Source organism: Somniosus microcephalus, chromosome 2 (genome assembly GCF_052327205.1).
Source record: "Somniosus microcephalus isolate GS21.2 chromosome 2, FLI_Smic_1.0, whole genome shotgun sequence".
In the NCBI taxonomy this organism is placed as follows: domain Eukaryota; kingdom Metazoa; phylum Chordata; class Chondrichthyes; order Squaliformes; family Somniosidae; genus Somniosus; species Somniosus microcephalus.
Genome location: NC_140988.1, coordinates 275,855,472 through 275,879,841, shown reverse-complemented (window position 1 = coordinate 275,879,841; position 24,370 = coordinate 275,855,472). Strand labels below are relative to the sequence as shown.

The following is a 24,370-nucleotide window of genomic DNA, read 5'->3' as shown; positions in this document are numbered from 1 at the left end:
TAAAAGCAGGAATAAATTGTCACAAAACATCTTTAAAAGTTCTTTATCTGAATGCACACAGCATTCATAACAAAATAGATGAGTTGACGGTACAAATAACTACACATGGGTATGATCTGGTGGCCATTACAGAAACATGGCTGCAAGGTGACCATGACTGGGAACTAAACATCCAGGGGTATTTGACAATTAGGAAGGACAGACAGGAAGGAAAGGGAGGTGGGGTGGCTATGTTAATAAAGGATGGAATCGCTGCAATAGTGAGAAATGATATTGGGTCAAAGGATCAGGATAGTGAAACAGTTTGGGTGGAGATAAGGAATAATAAGGGGAAAAAGTCACTAGTGGGCGTAGTCTATAGGCCTCCTAGCAGTTGCAACTCTGTTGGTCGGAGTATAAATCAGGAAATAGTTGGGGCTTGTAATAAGGGAACAGCTATAATCATGGGGGATTTTAACTTTCATATTGACTGGACAAATCAAATTGGGCAGGGCAGCCTTGAGGAAGAGTTCATAGAATGCATTAGGGATGGGTTCCTTGAGCAGTATGTTACTGAACCAACCAGGGGGCAGGCAATCTTAGATCTGGTCCTGTGTAATGAGACAGGATTAATAAAAAATGTCCTAGTAAAGGATCCCCTGGGAATGAGTGACCATAACTTGGTTGAATTCCAAATTCAGTTGGAGGGTGAGGGAGCTGGATCTCAAACCAGCATACTAAGCTTAAATAAAGGAGACTATGAAGGTATGAGAGCAGAGTTGACTAAAGTGGACTGGGAATATAGATTAAATTGTAAGACGGTACATGAGCAGTGGTGTACATTCAAGGAGATATTTCACAACTTTCAAGAAAAATATATTCCACTGAGGAAAAAGGGGTGTAAAAGAAAAGACAGCCATCCGTGGCTAAGTAAAGTAATAAAGGATAGTATCTGACTGAAAACAAGGGCCTATAAAGCAGCCAAATCTAGTGGGAGGATAGAAGATTGGGAAGCATTTAAAAGCCAGCAAAGAATAACTAACAGATTAATTAAGAAAGGGAAGATAGATTATGAAAGCAAACTAGCAAAAAATATAAAAACAGATAGCAAGAGTTTCTACAGTTATATAAAATGAAAAAGGGTGGCTAAAGTGAATGTTGGTCCCTTAGAGGACGAGACCGGGAAATTAGTGGTGGGGAACATGGAGATGGCAAAAACGCTGAACAAATATTTTGTATCAGTCTTTACAGTAGAGGACACTAAAAATATCCCAACACTGGACAAACAGGGGGCTATGGGGGAGGGGTGGAGCTAAACACAATTAAAATCACTAAGGAGGTGGTACTCGGTAAGATAATGGGACTAAAGGCGGATAAATCCCCTGGACCTGATGGCTTACATCCTAGGGTCTTGAGAGAAGTAGCGGTAGGGATTGTGGATGCATTAGTGGTAATTTTCCAAAACTCCCTGGATTCAGGAAAGGTCTCAGCAGATTGGAAAACTGCTAATGTAATGCCCTTATTTAAAAAGGGAAGTAGACAAAAGGCTGGAAACTATAGACCAGTTAGCCTAACATCTGTGGTTGGTAAAATGTTGGAGTCCATTATTAAGGAAGCAGTAACAGGACATTTGGATAAGCATAATTTAATCAGACAGAGTCAGCATGGTTTTATGAAGGGGAAATCATGTTTGACAAATTTGCTTGAAGTCTTTGAAGATGTAACAAACAGGGTGGATAAAGGGGAACCAGTGGATATGGTGTATTTGGACTTCCAAAAGGCATTTGACAAGGTGCCACACAAAAGATTACTGCACAAGATAAAAAATCATGGGATTGGGGGTAATATACTGGCATGGGTGGAAGATTGGCTATCTAACAGAAAACAGAGAGTTGGGATAAATGGTTCATTCTCGGGTTGGCAATCAGTAAGTAGTGGTGTTCCACAGGGGTCAGTGCTGGGACCCCAACTCTTTACAATCTATATTAACGAATTGGAGGAAGAGACCAAGTGCAACGTATCCAAGTTTGCCAGCGATACAAAGATGGGAGGGAAAGCAGTGAGTGAGTAGAACATAAAAAACCTGCAAAAGGACATAGACAGGCTAAGTGAGTGGGCAGAAATTTGGCAGATGGAATATAATGTTGGAAAGTGTGAGGTTATGCACTTTGGCAGAAAAAATCAAAGAGCAAGTTATTATCTAAATGGAGAGAAACTGCAAAGTGCTACATTACAAAGGGATCTGGGTGTCCTGGTGCATGAAACACAGAAAGTTAGTATGCAGGTACAGCAGGTGATCAGGAAGGCCAATGGAATCTTGGCTTTTATTGCAAGGGGGATGGAGTATAAAAGCAGGGAAGTCTTGCTTCAGTTATACAGGGTACTGGTGAGGCCACACCTGGAATACTGCGTGCAGTTTTGGTTTCCATATTTAAGAAAAGATATACTTGCTCTCGAGGCAGTTCAGAGAAGGTTCACTCGGTTGATTCCGGAGATGAAGGGGTTGACTTATGAGGAAAGGTTGAGTAGGTTGGGCCTCTACTCATTGGAATTCAGAAGAATGAGAGGCGATCTTATCGAAACATATAAGATTGTGAGGGAGCTTGATCGGGTGGATGCGGTGAGGATGTTTCCACTGATGGGTGAGACTAGAACTAGGTGGCATAATCTTAGAATAAGGGGCTGCCCTTTCAAAACTGAGATGAGGAGAAACTTCTTCACTCAGAGGGTAGTAAATCTGTGGAATTTGCTACCTCAGAGAGCTGTGGAAGCTGCGACATTAAATAAATTTAAAACGGAGATAGACAGTTTCCTAGCTGATAAGGGAATTAGGGGTTACGGGGAGTGGGCAGGGAAGTGGACGTGAGTCTAGGTTCGGATCAGCCATGATCCTATTGAATGGCGGAGCAGGCCCAAGGGGCCGTATGGCCTACTCCTGCTCCTACTTCTTATGTTCTTATGTTCTTATGATTAGTCCTTGTATCCCATTGCTTGTATCGATCGTTCTTTTCTGGTTGTATTTGGAATCTTTTAGATGAACATGTCAGTTCGTGTTTGATAAACTTTTACAACCGGGGCTGCAGGAGCAACATGTTTGGCCATCTGGGCACAGCAACATTTCAACAATAAAAACATACAATATATCACGATTACTATTACAAAGAACAGTATCAGTCCCTGTACCAGTGATGTCCCAAGCGATCCCAACCAACCAGTTGTCCAATTCCACAGGGTCGAGGTAAGTGGTTGTTTGAGTTTCTCCACTTCCTTTCTTATGTGCTCGGCCAAGTTCTTAATTTTCTCCAATTTGTCTGGGATATATGTGCAACATTCAGTCCCTATTAGCGCACACGTGCCCCCTTCTTTAGCTAATAAATAATTTAAGGCCAGTCTGTTCTGTAAGGCCACTGTACGGAGTGCCACCATTTCTGCACTAATGTCACTGATAGCCTCGGCTGTATCATTGGCTGTGGTTTCTAATACCTTCTCCAGCCCTCTCATCTCGTCCATGGTCAGTCCTACCCCCAACGGGGCTAGCAGGACACCAAAGAATCGTTGAAACGTAGTCAGGTCTCTTTTCTGTACATGGTTTCCCTGTACTTATCACAGAATCACAGAATCACAGAAATCCCACAGTGCAGATAGAGGCCATTTCGGCCCATCGAGCCTGCACCGACACATATCCCACCCGATCCCCGTAACCCCTGCACCAACACATATCCCACCCTATCCCCGTAACCCCACGTATTTAATCCCCCTAACACTAAGGGTCAATTTATCATAGCCAATCAACCTAACCTGCACGTCTTTGGACTGTGGGAGGAAACCGGAGCACCCGGAGAAAACCCACGCAAACACGGGGAGAATGTGCAAACTCCACACAGACAGTCACCCGAGGCCGGATTCGAACCCGGGTCCCTGGCGCTGTGAGGCAACAGTGCTAACCACTATGCCACCGTGCCGTACTTATGAGAGGTGGTTCACAAACCTAGTATAGGGGACTACGTAGCCTAGGTAGCAAGACCCGATCCAGGTCGGTGGCAACCATGGGTATGCTTTGTGACCACAGATAAAGTAAGTGCCATTATAGGAGGTGAGATTTTGAACTTCTGACTCACGGACTCTCCATCTCCATCTGATCCCTTCCATATCCTTTCCACTTGTTTTGTTTAGAAAATATGTTAGTTCAAAGAAACCCCGCCCCCAGTTCTGTGTCCTACTAATCTTCGTAACACTAAAAGACAGGTTACAATTACTATGTCCCACTGCTTGTCCTCTTGTTTCATTTCTACTGAAACATATCGCCCCCTATGGTCTTCCAGCTCCCGAGGTGTTAGTGAGAACCAAGAACGGGGGTGGTCTGGTGCGATTGTAATTAGGCTGGTACCATCCCTGGAAAGTGGTCAGATTATAACCTGCTGACCTCCATTGTTCCCTATCCCCCTCTTGGCCACATGAATCATTAAAATCACTACTGTCGTTTCGGTGCATGACCCATTTAGCCATCTCTGATGCAGTAAAGGGGATGGGTCTCAAGGGGATGCCTACCCTTGAGTGGATGGGTACGTGTGCACATACCCAACATCCCTTTGTTTTTCCTGCTTGCGCTGCAGATTGGTATGACATATACAAAAAGGTATTTACATTTAGTTCTCTGGGGTTTCTCTTATTGCTCTCCGGCTCTGGAGCCTGCCTCAGTATTAACAGACAGACCCCCAATAAACATGTACATAACACCAAAATTAATTTTACCATTTTTACATTAATTTATATCCACACTTATAGAAATTAACAATGTTCAAAAAGGCGTCCTTGTGTCAATTCTAACCAGCCGTCTCAATTTCTTCTCCAGCCGTCTTCCTGGTGAAGGTTTATTCTGAAAGGCTGGACAGACATAATTACCTGGACGGTGATCAAATCGTCATGCTATGCTTACACTATGTTTTTGTCCTTGTATATCTCTCCCCCCTGTTGGCCATGATAATGAGCCAGTATTTTTCGCAACAAGGACAATGTGGCCCGTACGTTTAATCGGGGTTGTGCACTTTCAACTGTGTCCAATGTTTCCATCTACCCACCCCCTTGATGTCAACGCAGGCACAGGTATCCCCGCTGATGATGACCTGATAAGGTCCTGACCATTTTGGGACAAAACCGGGCTTACCAGGTAAAACTTTTACCATGACTTGACTTCCCGCGGGAGGGACAGCCCAAAATACGTGCCACTGTGGTAGCGGTGCAATTGCGGGTTGGGAAAGCCTCGACCTATCGCGTGAACTGGTCGATAATGACCAGGCAATACTGTTTCCCCCTTGACGCGGGGAGCGGACCCGTGAAATCGATCTGGATATTTTCCCAGGGTCCCCTGGGACGTGGCTGGTGCGCGAGTCGTATTTTGACCGGGCGACCTGGATTATGCTGGGCGCATGTAACACAGCGTTGGCAGTGTTTGGCCACGTCCTGCCCCATCCCGGGCCACCACCATTCCTTTGAGATTAGCTCTATCATGTGTCCACGACCCGTGTGGGCGATGCCATGATGCATCTCTAGGAGGGTCTGCTGAATGCAGGCTGGAGCGATGGTCTTTCCTTCCTTTCTCCAGATGAGGTCTGGGCCTTGTCGCCCACCTGCCTGGTACCACTCCCACTTTTCCATCTGATCCGTGTCAGCATGTAACGTAACAATGTTAACCTCCTCCACCTGCAAACTCCCTACTGTTTGTTCATCTAGCTCCCCAATTTCCTGGGTGAGAGCTTGCTGTGCCACTATATCAGCAGCGTGATTTCCTCTCTGTTCCTCAGTTTGTACCTTTTGATGTGCTTTGACCTTAATCACAGCGGCTTGTTTTGGGGCTGCTGCTGCTAGCAGAAGGGCTTGTATTCGTGCCTGATGTTTAATGGGTTCCCCTCCAGTGGTGACTAAACCCCTGTGGCCCCACACCATCATATAGCCATGCACCACTCCAAACGCATACCTGCTATCTGTATATGTATTTACTGTTTTTCCTCTCGCCAATTCTAACGCCCTCGTAAGTGCCACAATTTCTGCGACCTGTGCTGATAAACCCCCCTCTAACCAGCCTGCTAGTTCAGTTTCCAGTTTCTCATTTACTACTGCCCATCCCGTCTTGGGAGATCCATCAACATATTTCCTAGACCCGTCGACATACTGGGTAAGCTGAGCATCTTTCAGCGGCTCCTCCTCTATCTGGTTGTTTCCCATCCCTTCCTGTGTTTCTCCCCCGTATCTCGTATGATTCTGACGGAGCGGTCGACCAGCAGTAGAACTGCCTCCCATCGAGCTCGGCGCATATCGGACACCGATCTCAACTTTCCTGTGTTTAACATTTCTACCAGTGTGTGGCTGGTATGTAGAATAATATCTCCGGTCATAACGGTGGGCTCACTGATTTTAACCGCCCATGCGTCACAATCAAGTGTGGCCACGCATCGTGGTAGGCCAGCCACTACTGAGGATTGTTGGGTAGAGTAATAGGCCACCGGTCACCACCTATCACCATGTTGTTGTGTAACCACCGCTGAGTAGAACCCATCCTCGTTTCCACAGTGTACGTGGAAAGGTTTTCTCATGTCTGGTAATCCCAATCCCGGGGCCATTATTAGAGCCTGTTATAATTCAGTATATGCGTTCTCCTCTACTGGCCCCCACTCAATGGGTTCTAATGCAGGCTTGCCTCCCTTTACCAGTTTCTGAATTGGCGCTGCAATGGCAGCAAAATTTGGTATAAAATTCCTACTGTAGTTAAACAGTCCCAAAACCTTCCGAACTCCTCTCACTGAAATGGGTCTGGGCATTTCTTGGATGGCCTTCCGGCGGTCATTGGGCATAGTCCTGGTTCCCTGAGACAATTGTTGTCCCAGATATGTAACTGTGGGCTTGCCCAATTGGACTTTATTAGGGTTCACCTTAAACCCTCCTTTCTCTAGGGCTTGTAAGACTTCGACCAAAGCTGCCGCATGTCCCCGTTGGTCTTCTGATGCTATCAGGAGATCATCCACATACTGCAGTACGGTGCTGCGGTAAGGGGTCAAATCTATCGTTTGCAATAGTGAGTTCATTTCCCGGTGAAATATTGCCGGGCTATTATGGAAGCCTTGGGGAAGTCTGGTCCAAGTGTACTGCTTGTCCCCCACAGTGAACGCAAACTTCTCCTGTGAGCCGGGGTCCAACGGTAAAGACCAGAACCCATTTGCTATATCTAACATGGTGAATATCCTGTGGTCGGGACTTAATCCATTCAAAATAGTGGCTGGGCTTGCCACAATGGGGTGCAACTTTGGGGTTACTTTGTTTAATGCAGTATAGTCGATTGTAAGGCGGTATGACCCATCGGGTTTCTTAACTGGCCATGTCGGTGAATTGGTCATACTTTCCACCTGCCGTATTATTCCTTTCTGCTCTAATCGACTAACTATCTCCCCTACTGCCTGTTTGGCTTCGGGCTTGATAAGGTATTGTTTATGAGGTTTATGGTTAGGTCCAGGGACGCATATGGGTTTGGTAATAACCAACCCGGCGTCCTGTTTTGAAGTGGCCCACATGGACTTCATGGCCTCGCATATCATTCCATAATGCCCTTCTTGTTTCCAATCTCTGCCTAGTGTCTTTATACTTACTACCAGGGCCAAGCCAGATGGTGGCTTGTCCCAATTATTCTTATTTCCATCTCCCTTTGCCCATGTTAATTTCCCTTGGCTTGAGTCGATTAATAATTTAAATTCTTTAAGCAGATCGATTCCTAAAATGGTTCCCTCGCTATTGGGACACACATAAAATTGGGCAGGCAATAAGAGCCCTGCCAATTCTAATACTTGAACCTCACTTCGGAATGCTTTTATACGACCTCCCCCTACTCCCATTATTTCTATTTTGTGTTTAGTCAAAGGCAGAGGCAAATCCGTGATTGATACAGAAGCTCCTGTGTCCACTAACATAGCACACTGCCGGCCCCCTAACAGCGCCTGTACGTAAACCCGGGGATCTTCTACCTCTCTCCTTCTTGCGGGGGCCGCATCCCGTCACTGGCCTCCCTGATTCTTTACATATTGGAGAAACTCTTGGAAGAGGGGGCCGTGACCTTCTGACTCCACCTGCGGGTCATTCTTCTTGGTCCAACATCTGTCGGATGCGTGTCCATCCTTTTGACAGTTGGTACACACAGGCCTGCTTTGTTTGGGGGCTTGGCATTCTTTAGCGATATGTCCCATTTTCCCGCAATTAAAACATGCTCCCTTCTTTCTTGGGATAGTCCCTGATCCTTTTGACACCGCTCCTACCCTTTCTTGTTTAATAACGGGTAGCTGTTCCGCTTCCTTTGCGTCTACTTGACAGGCCCATTGTACTACCGCACCATAAGTGTTAGCGGCCACTGCTGCCATCTTTAATAGCGCTTGGTGGGACGAGGATAATCCGTCTTTAAACATTTGTATAAATGCCCCGTCCACCATTTGGGGATTGGCCTGCCCCGATGATTCCTGATAGGCAACAAATAATTGTTCCCCATAGTCGCTACTGCTTTCCCCCTTTCGCTGTTTTATCATCATTATACGTCCCCAGTTTGGTGAGGATCCTCCCAGAGCCGCCTGGACTGCCATTTTGAAAGGGCCATAAGCAACCCTTTGATTTGCCCTATCTGCATTTAGGTTAATTAATGCCCACTGTCCACTTCGGAATCCTCCCTGGTCTCCAGGCCCTCCTACATCTCTCCATTTGTCCGCAGGACATTTGGCTCTGACCAATTGATGTATATCCCGGGGATGTAGGTCGTGGATGTCCCACATTTCCTCAAGTTCCCTCCAAAATTCCATATTAGTACAACGGGGCTTTAATGTCCCCAAATCTTTTAGTATCGTTTGCTTCTCCAGAGGACTAAAGGCCTGGTATTTTGCCGTGGGGGCCGCTAGCGTCCCTCCTCTCTTGAGGGGTGCTACCTTTGTCCCCTGTTTTGTAGTTTCATCCTCACTATCACTATCTTCTACCGGCGGTGCTGGTGCCGCCGGGGCGTAAGGAGGTGGTTTTTCGTCTTTAGATTCGGAACCCTGTATTCCTGCAGGGGCACAAAGGTGCGCCTGTTTCTCGTTCCAATACTCGGACTTCTCATCCTCGTCGTGACCAAATCATCCCCTCCCCATTAATTGACTCTCTAATTCCTGGATCCTCTTGTTTTTACTTGCAAGTCTAGTGTGAAGTCTCTGTACCTTATTCGTTAATGCAACTAACTGGTGAACTAGTATCACCCACGCCTTCTTTCCCTTTTTCTGTTTTTGTCCTTCCCACCATTCTCTTTGGGCTTTCAGATTCTGGAGCGGGTCCCACCCCTCCTTTCTCATCTTATCAACTAAACCCTTCCGGTCATCTGCATAGAACCTAGTAAGGGACCCTGCTGGTCCCCATTCTATTTCTTTCCCCGATGCCATTATGTAGTCCAACTTACAGTTTTACCAATGCTGAATTCCTCTACGCAGGTTCTTGATGCCTATTAGGGATTTCAAGGGTTTGTTAGTCAAAATCCTTCTGACGTTACGATCCTTTAGAGACCAAGCTCAATCTCTACATCTACTTGATCCTGGCCATTACGTGGGGCCCAATCACCCTCTTAATTCCGGCTCAGGCTAGATGAATGAGATGTTGGCTCTACCTTGTCCTCTGTCGATCGGTCAGAAACTTATCTATTCCTCCTCGACATTTATCGCTGCCACATTAGGTCTATCAACTCATATTTCACACTTTACACCAAACTGTGTCTCCTTACCTATCACAGATCCTTTGATTCTTGATGCTCCTGTACCGTTGGTTCCACCCCTCTTCCGGGCGACTCAATTTATGGGTGGTCAAAAATTTGACTTACACCCGTGTTCACCGGTGCGGAGCGGACCTCGGCCCCAGAGCATCCTGCCGACTACGCCAATTGTAAGTGTAAATGAATTTACTCTCTTCTGTATAAGGTAAAAACGCACAGTTTATTATACGAAGCACTTTGGGAGAAGAGGTTAAAGACTCCGCAGTCTAGTAACCCTCTTTTCGCCGACACAATGGTAGTGAAACTCCTTTTATACATTTTATGAGCCAGATAAGCAAAATATTACACACAAATGTCTTCACCCAATCATGTTCCCTTAGCAACAATTCCCTTGTCCAATTATACACTTTCAATACCAACTTAATTATAGTTTGTGCCTTAAGCTGAGTTTGTTTTGTCTTAAGCTGAGTTTGTTTTGTCTTAAGCTGAGTTTGTTTTGTTACTTCCTTGGTGGACTTCATGTTGTTCTGCACGTACACAGTTTGATTGCTGACATTACTTGCCACACTCAGATCGGTGGAGCCATTTTGTCTTGGTTCATGTCCCTTATTTATAATTTCACTTCTTACACTCCTGCACTACCCTCCTAGTTCTTTTACTCTGTCTGGTGGTCACCCATTCCCTGTCTGCCTGTGCACTCTTTACCTGCGGTGTGACCACCTCATTAAACGTGCTATCCACGAAGATCTCAGCCTCGCGGATGCTCCACAGTGACTCCAGCCACAGCTCCAGCTTCAAAACGTGGATTTTGAGTAGCTGCAGCTGGAGACACTTTCTGCACACATGTTCGCCCTGGACACTGAAAGTGTCCCTGACTTCCCACATAGCACAGGAGGAGCACTCCACACTGCCGAGCTGCCCTGCCATGTCCTAACCTTAATTTATTCCCTTTACTTCCTTTAAATTAAAGAATATTAAATACACTCGGGACCTTACTTCACTTTAAACACTACTTACTCTAAACTGAAGACCTTACTTTTACTTTAACGACTGGTCTGTAGAAATACTCACCAGGTCCTACTTACCAATCAGCTCGTTCCCTTGTGCTGACATCACTTTTAATCTCTGACGTCACTTTCAAATGTTGCCTGTTTTGGTCCGCTCTCACTGCTGCTCCCAATAGCTCAGTCTGGGCCTCGAGCCTCGGGCTTTATTTCCTCGCTCCTCCTTCGCCTGTTCCCTCACAGGTCGGTCCACTCTCGCTGCTGCTCCCAATAGCTTGGTCTGGGCCTCAAGCCTCGGGCTTTATTTCCTTGCTCCTCCTTCGCCTGCTTTCTCACAGGTCGACCCGTTCTCGCTGCTGCTCCCAATAGCTCAGTCTGGGCCTCGAGCCTTGCGCTTTATTTCCTCCCTCCTCCTTTGCCTGTTCCCTCACAGGTCGGTCCGCTCTCGCTGCTGCTCCCAATAGCTCGGTCTGGGCCTCGAGCCTCGTGCTTTATTTCCTCCCTCCTCCTTCACCTGTTCCCTCACAGGTCGGTCCGCTCTTGCTGCTGATCCCAATAGCTCGGTCTGGGCCTCGAGCCTCGGGCTTTATTTCCTGGCTCCTCCTTCGTCTGTTCCTTCAAAGGTCGGCCCGCTCTTGTTGCTGCTCCCAATGTACTGTCAAACAGTAAAATCTTCATTTTCAACACTTTCTGTTCTTGGGCAAATTTGTGTGCACCTTTGGATGTGTCTTAGTGAGTTGCAGTGAATGGTGAGACATAACATTACCCCCTACAATGGTGATGAGTGTGAAAGGAATGGCTTGGGCATTGTAGAGGTGCTCTATGGTGTTGGCATGGGGTGGTGCCAACCTGGCCCATCATGTGGCAGCTAGGGTGTGCAGCGTCAAGTGAAGTAAATCTGGCCATGGTGAGGCCATCCCTGGCGTCCCGGGCAGCAATGTGGATTTGTGCTGATGCCCTCTGTGATTGCAGGGAAGGTTGGTGTGTTTGTTGGTGCTGCTGGTGCGCCTGGTGATGCTGATGTTGTGACTGATCATGGTCAGATTCTGAGGACCAATGTGAGAGAGTATAAACCATACTCATGCTGATGGAATAGATGGCAGGTGAAATTGAGATGACAGAAGCAATCTGTCAATGGTGAGAGAGATTGTTCCAGTGAGGTGACACTGGATAGAGAGTTTGCTGCAAACACTTGCAACCTGCATAAAGCTCAATCTACCTTCCAAATGCAGTAAGCAACAGCTTCTGAGCTTGGTAAGTGAACAGCTGTGAGATGGGAGCTTTTATAGCACATTTAAGCTGTTAAGTAATGAGATGATTCCATGGCCATGCAACTCCCGCCCAGCTTAACAGACGTGATCCCCGAGCAGCGTGGACCGCATTGGCGAGCTGGTAAATTCTAAAGGTGAGCTCAAAATTGTTGTTAATCCTTTGTTAACAAGGTCATAATGACCTGAATTGCCTCCCCCACCACTGCGTGTCAGGTCTGATCACCGCTGACAGCCCCAACATTTGATAAAGGCGCATGGTGGCGGGTTGACAGCTGCGACCCGACCTGCTGTAAAAAAAAACACTTTCCCACCCGACCCACCACCGATCCTGCCCATTGACCCTCGGGAAAATTCCCCCCAAAGTTAACGTTTCAGGTCGATGACCTTTAATCATCAATGATAGTCAATTTGGTGTTTATCCTCCACATGAACAGTAGTCTTAATGCCATGTGCCTGCCTAGTTTTCATATCACTTTATTCCCCTTTCCTTCAAACACCTATCTAACCTATTCCTAAAAGCTTACATGGTCTTTGCTTCAATCACAAACTCCAGTAGTTCATTCCACAACTTCACAATCCTCTGTATAAATCAGTTTCTCCTGCTATCTGTCCTAAATCTCTTTCATTTAATTTTATATCTGTATCCTTTTATTCTAGAAACCTTAACCCATATAACTAGGTCCCTTCCTTTTTCAAATTGTCAGCCGTGGCTCAGTGATAGCACTCTTGCCTCTCCGGTCCCATGGCACTATTTTGAAGAGCGGGGAGTTCCCTCCTTGCCCTGACCAATATATACCCCTCAACCAACATCACTGAAACAGATTATCTGGCCATTATCTCATTGCTGTTTTTGAGACATTGCTGTGTGCAATTTGGTAACCTTGTTTCCTACATTATAACAATGATGACTATACTTCAAATGTACTTAATTGGCTGCAAATCGCTTTGGGATGACCTGAAGTCGTGAAAGACACTATATAAGTGCAATTCTTCCTTTTTTTTCTGGTAGCTTCTGCTGAACTTCCATGGGAGTTATGCCAGCTATTTGAGGCCAAGCACTTTATAGCAGAAAGTAAGAAGCTTACATAGTACGAGCAATTATATGTGCCTTTCTCATACTAGAAGACAGATTACCCAACCCAGCTGTTTCTAAGCAATGCACATTATCCCAGTAATACGTATTAAATGGCTTATCAATTTGTCTCCACCTCTGGAACAGATGTATAATACACAAAAAATAGGGAGCAAGATTGAAAGGATCAGAAATTTCCACTATCAATATAAGTAGTATTACATTGCCGATCTCTATTATTTAAGAAAAATGAAACATTTTAAAAAGCTGCAATATTATTTGGTTGACATTGCTGTACTTGAACATGTGCACTTTTTAATTTTTTGACACAACTCTTCAGAGTATGAAGGAAGGATAATCATATTTCCTATATTTACTATCTATCTGAATTATTTTCTAAATGGTCTTAAAACTATTGTAAATAACTATTGTAAATAACTATTGTAAATGAAATAATAAGCAATTAAGGTCTATAATTACTTTAAAAGCAAAGTTAAATAACGAGAAAACCAAAATTCTTTATCTGTGGGTGAAATTTGACTTGTGCCCAAAACAAGTAACTGGAATGCTCCCAATGTATAGCAATGGAGGAAGAGGGCCTAGTGGAGCCCTTCTTTCTCTCTAATTTGGCCTCGACTCACTTATCTGTTGAGGCCTTAGTCCCTGCTGAGGCTTAAGAGCCTGCAGCGCATGTCATCTTCGGGGCAGTTCTGCACCTTTAATGTCTCTCACTGCACTTGTGGTTCCCACTTCGGCACTGTTGGATTTTTGTCGATTACATTGGTGGGCACCCTGTTAGCAGTTGAAATCCTACCTCATGCTGTGCATGACTAATGATCCTTGACTCAGGAAAATAGGTTGGGGTTTTGGGTGTAGTTGGCAGGGTGAGCGGAATTCCTGCTCCGCTCCAAGAAAAGTCCAGGCCAGTAACACCTCAGCTGAAGAGACTTTAAAATTGTAGGCTCAGTGTCCTGAAAAACAAGCAGCTTCAGATATTAGAAAGCAAAGACAGAAAGACTTGCATTTCTATAGTGCCTTTCATGACTTCAGGACATCCCAAAACGCTTTACAGTCAATTAAGTACTTTTGAAGTGTAGTCACTGTGGCAATGTAGGAAAAGTGACAGTCAATTTGTGTACAGCAATGTGATAATGTCCTGATAAATTGTTTTTAGGTGTTGGTTGAGGGATAAATATTGGCTAGGAAACCCCTGCTCTTCTTCAAAATAGTGCCATGAAACCTTTTACATCCACCTGAGAGCACAGACAGGGCTTGGGGTTAACATCTCACCTGAAAGATGGCACCTCTGATAGTGCAGCACTCCCTGGAGTGGGACTTAAACACACAACCTTCTGACTCAGAGGCAAGAGTCCTGACATTCAGCCATAAGGTTACAGGCACAAAAAGGCTTCCACAAAGAAGCAGGCTGTTTCTAAGGGGCATTATTAGGGCTGAATTTTGCTGGTGCCCAGAGTGCGGGTTTGGAGGCGGGTTCACTGTCAAAATCACAAAGATTGACAGCGGGTCGGTATCCCGCTGTAAACCCGCTTCCTTGTCAGTTTTCCAAGTGTCGTGCCTGTCATCCCTGAACAGACCCGACACCAAGTGGCAGGTCAGCCAATTTGGATAGTTAAAAGCTTATTAGAAGGCAGTTAAGAACCATTTTCCCATGTACTTACCATTTTACCAGGTTTTCAATGAGGTCCCTTATCTGAGGAAGGATGTTCTTGCCATGGATGGAGTGCAGCAAAGATTCACCAGACTGATACCTGAACTGGCAAGAATGACGTATAAGGAGAGATTGGGTCGATTGGGCTTATACTCGCTGGAGTTTAGAAGAATGAGAGGGGATCTCATTGAAACTTATAAAATTCTAACAGGACTAGACAGACTAGATGCAGAAAAGATGTTCCCGATGGCGGGGGAGTCCAGAACCAGGGGTCACAGTGCAAGGTAAGTTGGTGTGAGTAAAGATGTGCAGGAGTAGGGTAGGGAAGGCAGGGTGATGGGGATGTGATGAGTGGCTCAGGAGGATGAGGTTGAGTGTGGCTTTGCAGTAACGTTTCGTGATCTGCTATGATTATTGAAAGGTTTGCGCCACTGCAGCATGGTCCTCCTGACAACATCACTGCTTGTATCCTCCTGTGCAATGTGTAACCAGGCTGCGTTGGTGTCCTAGGGAGGTCTCTACCGCCCATTGGAAAAGAAGAGGACCTCCCTGTGTGCTGTGGAGGGAGAACCTGGGTGCAGACGTGCATCTTTGTGCAGTGTTTGTCAGTGTTTGCAGCACCTCAATGTTGTAGAACACTGACAGCACAACTGTCAAAATTAATATGGACATGGTCCCTTTAAGGAAACCGTCTGATGACCCGCTTCCTTTTAAGTGGCCGGGAACCTCGCAGGGCGGGCTTAACAAGCCCTATCAATGGAAAATCACTAGGAGGAGGTGGGATGAAGACGGGTGCGGAGTTTGAGGCCGCTGTCTGCCCTGACCACACCGGACTCGCCGCGGCTAGCAAAACCGCAGCCTTAGTGTGTGGAGCCCACCATGAATATGCAATGAAGGTGCATGGAGGAAAATTGGGTGGGTTCTTGGCAGTCTAACATCGGTAAGTTTAAGAACAGTTCTAGTGCACTTCTAATGGTTAATCCGCAGATGAGAAAACTTTGACACCATAGCTCATACAATTTGGCCATGTTCACCATTTTAGCTGTATTCAAACCAATAATTACGCTATTTTACTGATGATAATGAAATCACTTTCATAACACATTTTAATAACTTGTTACAATGTAATTTTAAAGAAATATTTTTTGCCAATTTTCTCCCCTTTTCTCCTGAAAGTGTTAACTCATGCTGAAGTGCAATTCCACAGCTCCCTTTTGTCCCAGCTAGGTGTCCATTTTTCATGTTCTTCATGCTTTCTATTCGGTGGAAAGGGGGCAAAGCACAGCCGAGCTAATCCTGGTCTCACTCGACATCGACACATGTCTGCAGGATGGTGAACAGGAGTGGGAGCCCTGCTGATTTTCCCTACCCAAAAGCAGGGCACTGAGGCTAGTTGTAACACTTCCAGCTGCCACCCCAGCTGATACCAGCTCAACAATTCCAATCTTACTAAGCAATTTTAATAAACAAATGACTTCAAGCCCTCTACAGAAAACATCAAGGCAAATAGTCATGAATATTTACTTTATTCTAAAAGTAGAATATCTTCTTTTAGATTTAGTTTGATATTTTATTTGTACCTAGTAACAGCAGTTCTTTGCCAGTTAATTTAAAATCTTCATGTTATTTATTGTTGTTTTGGTTAACTGCTGAACTCTCGTTTCATGTGGACTGACCCTGTAGGTCCAGTGTCTAGAGTAATAAGGTGAATGCTTCCTGTCACAATGAGCTGACAGGACTCACTTCCACACTAATAAAATGAAACCCAGTTTAATAAAGCACTCTTTCCGCATTGAACTTATCTGTACCTGTTCCTGGCAATGTTAGGGTCAAAGGAAGATCAAGTCATGGCTGTGGTAAATCAACCTCTCGAAACAAATCAGTGGACACTAAAATCAGAACAGTTGCATGGAGGGACCCCCGTGGCCCCTGCTTTCCCAGTCAGTAACATTTGACCTGGCAGTGAAATTTATCACAACATTTCAATTAAACCCTGGCAGCCATATAGTCAGCACTCTGCCCTGCCTGGGTCTGACCTCGTTCTGCTGAAGGGGGTCAGGTGCTGTTATTATTGGCTGTCCTATGAGCAAATACCACGTACCGGGAGCAGTAGGTCTTCCTATTGCTTTGCTGTAATCTTCATCCAGGTTTAATGAAGTGGACCTCAGAGATAGTGAAAGAATGAGAGGAATCTCTACTTGGAAAGCAAACCAATATGCTTAAGGTTGATGTCCTTTGCATGGTTATTTTCAAGGTCATTTTGCACTTCAAACTTCTGAATATTTCTAAAGCTGAATAGTCTATGTTAATAACAAAATATTAAAGCAACCACAAGTTTTTTTGGTGATTGCAATTGAGTTTTCTATATATTTAATTTTTTTTGTTACTTTTAGCACAAATACAGTATGAATGCATAGGAAATCAAATTTAAGTCATATTAAATTTGATGTGATCAAAACTCCACAGACATGCCTGGGGAAGGCAGATGTCTATTCAAAATTAATGCAACAACAAATTAAATAAACACAGTTGTTTTATTGATGGAACTAGTCCCATGCAAATAAGATCCATTGCATTTGGAATTGAAATAATTCCAGTTGAAATGCATTTTGATGCTTGTATGTTAAGGTAGTGACAGCTAAATCGATTTAGATTTTTAGTCACAAAGGGAATTCTGTGATATGTGGGATCATTTTCTGCAAGCCTTGTTAATATTTCTCATCAGAATTCATGTTAGTTTTCTACCACTGCAAAGCACCTTGGGATATTTTATAAATGCAAGTTGTTGTTGTTATTGAGCAATCTGTATGAATTTTCTGTACTAATTCAGCGAGTAAATTAATGAGAAAAAATTAGTGAACATCGACACTTTTTTTGGTTTAAATAAAAGATGGAGCTCAGTGTTTCTTGTAATGGAATGACCCTGAGATCAAGGCTTCATTGGTAATGACAAGTTACCATGCACAAAAACAATGACCCAAAATTTCCTTGGATCTGCCCCCACTCTGCCGCCGTAACTTTGCCGGACTTTCGTCGGAAACCCTGTTATGCGCATAAATGGAGTTTCTGTTATGATCTTAAGCCGGCAAAGTGGTAGCAACTCCAAGGAATTTCCAGGCCATTGTCTCTGTGGAGCTTAAAAATTTGGGATTCTATCTATCTATTATTTATTAACTATATATAAAAGCGGTACTTCTGTCCTTCTGTCTGTCTGTCTGTCCGCTATACACTCTCAAGTTATAGAGCGTACCTACATGTGCATTACATCAAAAGAAAGCTTACGATTCCAGAATGTTCGTAAGTATATTTACTTTTCGGTCGGACAAAAATTGCGCCCACGGTATCCAAAAAACATTCAAAATTCCGCTCATTATCCGCTCATTATTCAAAATTCCGCTCATTATCCGCTCATTAGCATCGAGTGATGTCGAGGTCGACCAATCGTACAGTCGAGCAACCCGACGGTCGACCAATCGCTGCGTCGCGGGGGCGGGTTCGTCGCGCGTGCGGGCGGGCCCTCCTAGAGTCGAGTGACAGGACGATTGACCAATCCTACACTTCAGTGACATGACGGTTGACCAATCGGTGCGTGTGTGGGCGGGCCTTATCCTTCTGAACCGAGGTGCGTGGCCGCCATCTTGATTCCAAACTGTTCATTTCTTTTCCCCACTGTCTGCGTGTTTCTTTCCAAATCTACATTTCCAGCAAAAAAAAATTGCTTTTATTAAATTGTTTCAAAAAATAGTTAATTCATTTGTAAATATTTTCTCTAACCTGATTCTTTTCCTACCTTTCCCCGTTTTTGTAAGACCTCAAAGCCTGGCACTCTCCTGCCCAGCGACACCCGAGCTAGGTAATTGTCCCATGGCTTGTGGTAAGCTCCCCCCCGCCGCAGTCTCCCCCCCCCCGCAGTCTCCCCCGTCATGTTACCCGGGGCAACGGCATCGGCCGCGAGGGACACGGGACAGGCACAGGGTGCGCGCGCAGCAGGCGACACACAGAAGTCCGAGGCACAGAGCGCGGGAACCCAGCAGGTGAGATGCGGCGTTTCTCTCTCTTCCCCGCTCGGCGGTCTTGAAGCCGGCTCGGGCGGGGGGGCGGGGCTCGGGAGGGCAGGGCTCTCGGGAGAGTGGGGGGCGGGGCTCAGGAGTGCGGAGTGGGGCGGCCGGGGCTCGGGAGTGCGGGGCGGGGCGGCCAGGGCTCGGAAGGGGAGGAAGGGTTACCCCGGCAACCGGGCCTGGCTGTCTCTCACAGCCTCAAGCCGGCTCACGCCTGTTCCCGGGGCTTGGCTCCATTTGCGCCCGCGGGCCACTCGCCCTCTCTCTCTCCTTCCCTTTGTGTCTCTCTCTCCTCCCCCCTCTCCCCCTCCCCCCTTCTCTCCCCCCCTCCCCCTCCCCCTTCTCTCCCCCCACCCCCTCCCCCCTTCTCTCCCCCCACCCCCTCCCCCCTTCTCTCCCCCCACCCCCTCCCCCCTTCTCTCCCCCCACCCCCTCCCTCCCCCTCCCCCCCCTCCTCCCCCTCCCAGTCGCTCTCTCTCTTCCCCCCAGTCGCTCTCTCTCTTCCCCCCAGTCGCTCTCTCTCTTCCCCCCAGTCGCTCTCTCTCTTCCCCCGTCACTCTCTCTCTTCCCCCCAGTCACTCTCTCTCTTCCCCCCAGTCGCTCTCTCTCTTCCCCCCAGTTGCTCTCTCTCTTCCCCCCGTTGCTCTCTCTCTTCCCCCCAGTCGCTCTCTCTCTTCCCCCCAGTCGCTCTCTCTCTTCACCCCAGTCGCTCTCTCTCTCTCTTCCAACAACAACATGCCATCAAAAAGCCTCAGCACCACCGGGCACTTCAGCTAGTATATATAAAGCGGTTGGTTTGTCTGTTTGTCTGTCTGTCCGCTATACACTCAAAAGTTATAGAGCGTACCTACATGCATGTTATATCAAAAGAAAGGTTATCATTAGGGGAGTCTAATAGGCATATTTACTTTTTGGTCAGACAAAAATTGTTCGGACAGTATACAAAAAACATTCAAAAATCCTCAAAAATCCACTCATTAGCGGTTGACCAATCCTACCTCTCATTAGCGTTGAGTGACGTGCTGGTTGACCAATCCTACAGTTCAATGACCTGATGGTTGACCAATCGGTACGTCACGGGCGGGACCTAATCCTCCAGCCTCCCGAAACTTCGCCGCCATTTTTCCCCTCAAACTGCCGTTAGTCAGGTGAGTGGCGCCCATTACAGACCGGCCGGGCCTCAAGCTCAAAAAATTTCTCTCTCTCTCTCTCTCTTCTTCCCTCTCTCTCTCTCCTTCCCCCTCTCTCTCTTGCCGTGAGTGCAGGACCGGCAAAACCGGGGCTTTCCAGCGCGTTCCTCTGCCGCCCGGCCAACCGGGTCCAAACGCCCACCGCGTTAACCATCAGCAACCCCGGGCTCACTTCCGACCACTGCGCACCCGGCCTCCCGGTCTTGGACTGACTCCGTTCTGCTACCCAGGTGAGTCTGGCCGGGCCTGAGGCGCTAGCGAGGGACAGGTGAGGCACTGAGAGAAATGAAACCAGGGAGAGACACGGAGAGGGAGAGGAGAGGGGGAGAGGGAGAGAGAGGGAGGGAAAGAGAGAGGGGACAGACAGGGGCAGGGAGAGAGAGGGGGGGATAGAGAGAGGGGACAGAGAGAGGGGCAGGGAGAGAGAGGGGGAGGGAAAAAGAGAGAGTCAGGGAGGGAAAGAGTGACACAGAGCGGGGGAGCGGCACTGCTTGGCCGTAAACCATGCGGCCCAAAATTGCCCTGGCAATGCCGGGCCCCCCCAGCTAGTTGTATATATAACTGGAGAGTAACAAACTTTTATACATTTAATCTTCTTGGGTTATGGATAATTTTATTTTTCAGAGCAATGGAATAGTCTATTAACATTTGAACAAATGACTATAATAAGCTGACATATTGAACTAACAAGTGAAACTAGTAAGTGATAGTATGTACTAGCTGGACCGCATCAAGCTCTATCGGACCTCATTCTTTTCTGCCAAGATTATTCACTTTTCTTGGATCATCCCCAGCTTCTTTTCTTCACCACCAACTGACTTCTTAGACCCCTCTGCTCTGCCCCTCCACCCTCAACTAAATGTCATGAGTTTCTTTATCACTAAGATTGTGTGCATCCATTGAAGCTCCCCTCTGCCCTAGCCCTGAACTCACATCTTTCTCTAATTTCTCTATCTCCCCTCATCCAAGCTCATCCTATCCATGAGAACCACCTCCTGCTCCCTTTATCCCCTTTTTGCAAAATGGTTGACCACCCAACCTCTCTTTCTGGTCCCATTCTACTTGTTATTGTAAATGGTTACCTCTCCTCCGGTACTCTCCTCCTCCCTTCCAAATCCGTCATCATCAGCCCCTCCTCAAAACAATGCATCTTCGCCTCGCTCGCCTCGCAAACTACCATACCATTTAAAATTATTTCCTCTCCAAAATGCTGGAATGTGTTGTCACTTTCCAAATTCATGTCCATCTTTCCCACACTGCATGTTTGGAAACTCTCCTATCAGGTTTCCACCCCACCCCATCAAAACAACAGCCCTAACCACAGTCACAAATGAAATTCTCTGTGACTGTAATTGTGGTGCATTATCTCCAACGTCTCTCTTCCATTGCCCAGCTCAGTGAAACTGCCCTCGCTTTGATCACTCTTACCTATCCAGAGTATCTCCAGCAATAGCTTCCCTTCTCACGCCCACATTGCTATCTCCAGGATCCCGCAAGATTGTATCCTGGGCCCCCTCCTCATCTTCATCTACCTGCTCCCCCTTGGCAACTACATTCGCCAACACAAGGCCAGCTTCCACATGTAGGCGGATGGCACCAAGCTTGAATGCTGAACCACCTCTATTGAACCCTCCACTGTCTCTGTGTTGTCAGACTGCTTATCCAACATACAATTTTGGATTACCGCAAATTCGTCCAATTACATTTGGATGCTTAAGACATTGGGCTGGATTTTCCTAAGCCCCTGGAGTCGGGTTGGAAGCGTGCGGGCGATAAAAATCGGAGATCTGGGGGTCCCGACCCCATCCCGCCTCCAACCCGCCTCCATGTCAATTTCATAGGAGTCGGGTTGCCGACAAGTGCTGGAACCCGACTCCCAGAGGCGGGAAGGGATTAAAGGCAATTAAACTGCCTGTTAACAGGTAGTTAACAGGTAGTTTTTTGCCTATTCGCGATTTTTATTGCTGGTTTGTGGGCTTCCCGACAGCTCCAAACCACGAAAAGTTTTCGAGGCGGGATGTGGGTCTGAGGTCCTGGAGGGGTCGAGATGCCCAGTGTTCAGGTGAGTGAGGGGTGCAGGAGTGCAAAGGTAAGTGTTTTGCAAGTGTTTAAAGTGTTTAAATAAGTTTAACTTACTTTTACTTACCTTTACAGGAGTCCTGCATGCCGGTGTCGGGAGTCGGCTGCAAGAACCACAGAAGCTCCGATTTAAAAAAAAAAATCAGCCTCTTGGTTTCTGCAGCAAAATGATTTTAAAGTTATCCTGAGAAAGGACTGAGGCTGAATTAGCAGTTTTTCAGTGCTTGACAGCTTCAAACAGTTGTTAAACACTGATATTTCATCTGCCAAAAGCTTTTGACAGATGAAATGTCAATCTCTGACGTCACCTGTTGCCGGGTGGCCCTTAATTGGCCTGCTGAGCCCACAGGGCGGGCTCAACAAGGTCAATCAGAGGAAAATCCAGTGGGTTGGCCACATCTCCATGGAGGCGGGACAACAAGCCCGAATGTGGGTTTCCCACCTCCAACCCGCCCCCGTAGCAAAATCCAGCTCATTGTCTTCAACCCTTGCCACAAACTCTGTACCTTTGCCACCAATTCCTACGCACTCTTGGCTACTGTCTCAGGTCAAACCAGACTGTTCACAACCTTGTTGTCCCATTCAACCCTGAGCTACATTTATGATTCCAGATCCTCTCCAACAAAAAGACTGTTTATTCGCAGCTCCTCAACATCACTTGCCCCGTCCCACCTCAGCTTATCTGATGCTGAGACCCTCATCTGTGCCTTTGTCACCTCCAAACATGACTATTCCAAAGCTCTCCTGACCCGCCTTCCATTCTCTACCTTATATAAACTTCAGCCCATCTAAAATTCTGCTGCCCGTATCATATCCTGCACAAAGACCCGGTCATCTGTCATCCCTGTGCTTGAAAACATTTGCAAACTTAGCTTTGTGGGCCATTAGCACAGGGAACACTCAAGTCTATCTCCCAATAGTGAAAGAATAATGTTCCAGTCCACAACACCACCCAGTTTACCAGAATGTTTTTCATTCTTTTTGGAACTAGTATACACTTTGTCCTTTTCCATATGATGGATGCAATTCACGTTACTTCTCAAATAATTTTTCCTCTAGAGAGCATGCCAAAGGACTGGAGGATTGCAAATGTTACACCCATATTCACAAAAGGGGAGAAGGATAAACCTGGCAAATACAGGCCAGTCAGTTTAACGTCAGTGGTGGGGAAGATTTAGAAACAATAACCCAGGAGAAACTTAACAGCCGCTTGGAAAAGCATGGACTAAAAAAGGAGAGTTAGCATGGATCTGTTAAGGGCCAATCATGTATGACTAATTTGATTGAGTTTTTCGATGAGGTAACAGAGAGGCTGGATGAGGGCAGTGCAGTTGATGTTGCATATATGGACTTTCAAAAGGCGTTTGATAAAGTATCACATATTAGGCTTGTTAACAAAATTGAAGCCCATGGGATAAAGGGGACAGAAGCAGCATGGATACAAAATTGGTTAAGGGATAGAAAACAGAGAGTTGTGGTGAATGGCTGTTTTCGGACTGGAGGGAGGTATACAGTGGCGTTCCCTAAGGTTCAGGATGAGGACCACTGCTGTTTTTGATACACATTAATGACTAGGACTCGGGGGTACAGGGCACAATTTGGAAATTTGCAGATGACACAAAACTTGGAAGTGTAGTAAACAGTGCAGAAGATAGTAATAGACTCAAGCAGACATAGATAGGTGGGTGGACGTATGGCAGAACATAAAAACTGACTGTAAAAGCTTCTATAGATATGTGAAGAGAAAAAGATTGGTGAAGTCAAGTGTAGGTCCCTTGCAGTCAGAATCAGGGGAATTTATAATGGGGAACAAAGAAATGGCTTACCAATTAAATACATACTTTGGTTCTGTCTTCACAAAGGAGGACACAAATAATCTCCCAGAGATGTCGGGGCATATAGGGTCTAATGAGAGGGAGGAACTGAATGAAACCAGTATTTGTAGGGAATCAGTGTTAGGGGAATTGACGGGATTGAAGGCCGATAAATCCTCAGGGCCTGATAATCTACATCCTAGGGTACCCAAGGAAATGGCCCTAGAAATAGTAGATGCATTGCTGGTCACTTTCCAAAATTCTATAAACTCTGGAACAGTTCCCATGGATTGGAGGGTAGCTAATGTAACCCCACTATTCAAAAAAGGCGGTAGAGAGAAAATGGGGAATTAAGGCTGACATCGGTAGTGGGGAAAATGCTAGAGTCCAGCATAAAAGATGTAATAGCAGAGTGTAGTGTATGTACCTTTAAGAGCCCCTGTGTACTGTAATACCGGTAGTGACCACTCGGGT

The 24,370-nt window shown here is 46.2% G+C and overlaps 1 pseudogene; it reads right to left on the bottom strand.

The window, feature by feature from the left end:
- Positions 1-3,009: 3,009 nt before the first annotated feature.
- On the bottom strand, positions 3,010-4,485 carry LOC147123415 (endogenous retrovirus group PABLB member 1 Env polyprotein-like; annotated as a pseudogene).
- Between the last annotated feature and the right edge of the window lie 19,885 nt (positions 4,486-24,370).